Raw genomic sequence first — 3,018 nt, forward strand, 5'->3', positions numbered from 1 at the left:
ACATTAAATATACATTTAAATTATTTTCATACAGAAGTCTACTATAGTATCTTCTACATATGTGTAGAACACCAGCTAATCAATAGATGTGATTTATTTTGTTCAAAATACCATGGGAAGATATTTTATGCATATTTGTTAATTGGGCCTAGAGAAAGAAGATACCTACTAAGAAGGGCTCCTAGTGGCTTAATTGGCTTAAATTAAAAAAACAAAAAACAAAGAAACAACAAAAAACGGATCCTAGCCAGCATTTCTCAAAAGGGGCCTCTCTCACAAACCACACGATTTAAAGAAGCCTACACTCAGCCACCTGTCTCCTGTACTGAACTGCTTGCCGGCGCTGTTTCTGCTGCCTGAGCCAGCCCTTGAAGAGGACTTTCTGGAATTCTGTTTCAACCAATAGGGCTGTGTCCCCACCCAATTGGAGCTGCTCAGCTATATCATCATCAACATCTTCATTGACCAATCAAAGCAACTCTACTCTCATGAATCAGGACAGGGCTTTTTAAATCAATGGAACTGCAAGGATTTGGAGTTCTCATTTCCATGACTACGGCCCAGTCAAGGATCAGAAATGGAGACTTATATCTCTGTAAGTGAGCTCCTCTTGGGCTTGGGAATTCCCTTTCCCTTCTACCTTAGACTGAAGTTTTTCACTTCCCTGGCAAGGAGGAGCAGACAGAACAGGTGGAACAGAGCTGCCCAGCCAAAGAACCTCACTCCTGGGCCACTTTGCCTTAGGGCATCTTTACTACCTTTCTCTCTCACAGGTATGCTGCTTTATCATTGAGTTATACTATTGACATGTCCCACCGCTGGACTATATCACCACGCAGGTATTCTGCACCGAATGAAGTCTCCTTTACCGCACCCCAAATTGGGGATTCATGTTGGTGTTGAACTGGTGCTGACCATCAGTCGACGGTTATTTTGAATAAAATTAAAAACAAGAATACTCTTAATCTTAGTATGTTTTCAGCTTTGGCATGGTGCTTTAATATTAATACTTTAATCTTTATAACATCTCGTGTGTTAGTAGTTGTACGAATGAGGCACCTGAAATACAGTGGAGCTCCAATAGACACACTCATGGCCTCAACATTAGCAGCTGGTAGAACTAAAATTTGAATTCAGATCTGGTTTCAAACTCCTGAGATCTGATTAAACAGTCCTTGTTTTCTCAATAAGTAGTCACATTATTTTAAGATGTCATTACATTTCTCTAAGGTGTTGCTGGTCTATTAGAGGGAAAGATTGTATCATGTACATAAATACATTTTAGGCAGATGGCTTCTTTCTCACCATATCAAACTAGTTGATCTAAGTGTCTCTTTACAAGCATTCCACTGCATTAAACTGCATCATTTCTTTTCATTTAATTTTCCAACATAATTTTAACTGACTGGATATACTATTCTTGAGACATGAATATGTTTTTGAAACAAAAGGTAACAAATTTTGCCAGGAAATTGAACTCATTATATCCTAACAAAACCATGGACTTATTTAAAAATAAAAGATTTGGGAAGTATTGCTTGTCAATAACAAGGAGGTTATTTCTGAATTAGTTATCAAAGAAAATATGAATTTAAATGGAACCTTTTTTCACTAGTTTGAAATAAATACCTGATTCCATAAAAGCAGTATCTATGCTCCATAAAAAGACTTATAAGGAAAAAAACACATTGTCATTTTTGAATAAGACTGAGTTATGCAGTGACTTTTGCATAAAATAATTCATTCATGAAATAGTATTGTTACTTCTTATTCTATCATTAAATAACTTCCTTTGATGGATGTCAGAACCAACTTAGAAAAAAATATTAGACTTCTAGAAGATGAGACAGAATGGTTTTACAGTAAAATCAACTTAATGATTTTACAATATCTAATTTCTCCATACTGCCCTTTTATAATTATATATAGAAAGACATATTATAAAATATGTAGAATATGATGTTGGACTTTAGGTTAGTAAAAATAATATGTAAATTTGCAAAAGTCATATTTGAATTTTAAAGATTTTCTAAAGTTTCCCGTTTGATAAATGAGACATTTATTTGTTAAAATAAATTCTCTGAATTTATTTAAACGTGAAGTTTTATTTTTAGGATTATAGTGTTAACAAGTTTTATAAGATAAATTTTACTTCACTAGGGAACATATTATTATGAAGTTAATAATATATTATGTGAAGTTAATTCACATCAGCTAATATCAACCTATATTAGTTGATGTGAATTAATTTTTGAATAGCTAAATTTACCAGTTCTTAACAAAGACTGATAAAGTAACAAATCTGAACTGTGAAAAAAAAGTTTCAAGTTTACTAAGAATAACAACAATCAAAACAAATAAAACAACTGATGAAAAACTGTATTTGTTTTGTGGCTGAGAAAATATAGTTAATATATCAAACTTCTATAAAAACAGATCAATAAAGTGGTCTTTGGACAGTCACAGATGTTCAGAAGTGGGATATGCCATTGTGTAGTGATAAAAGTTTACATAGAATCCAAGGGGGTATAATGTTATTAAAAAGCAGACTGTGTTAAGTTAAAGATGCATGCTGTAAACCTTAAGCAATCACTCACTCACACACACGCACACACAACAGTGGAATTCGATTAAATAAAACACTGCCACATACCCCCAGATTAAGAAATAATAATGTCAAGGAAATTTAAAAAGTTAAAACAGTATCTTAAAAAACGTTTGGAGAATGTGTAGCATGAAATATGTTTTGCTGAAACAATGTGTAGAATGAAATACATTTTGAAGTGTTAATGTTGTTGTTTTAGAAAAAAGTAAGGTCTAAATTTATGACCTAAATTTCCACCTAAAGATGCTAGTAAAATAGCACAAATCAAATTTAAATGATGTAAGGAGAAGAATGTGAAAAGGTAAAAATAGCAAACAATAAGATAAAATGGACGAGATAACATCAATTAATCAAAAATTAGTTTTATGCTCTACTCCATAAAATTAATGAACATCTACCCACCATGATTATTC

This window comes from Artibeus jamaicensis, unplaced genomic scaffold, assembly GCF_021234435.1.
Source record: "Artibeus jamaicensis isolate MK-2021 breed Jamaican fruit bat unplaced genomic scaffold, CSHL_Jam_final contig_415, whole genome shotgun sequence".
Classification (NCBI taxonomy): Eukaryota; Metazoa; Chordata; class Mammalia; order Chiroptera; family Phyllostomidae; genus Artibeus; species Artibeus jamaicensis.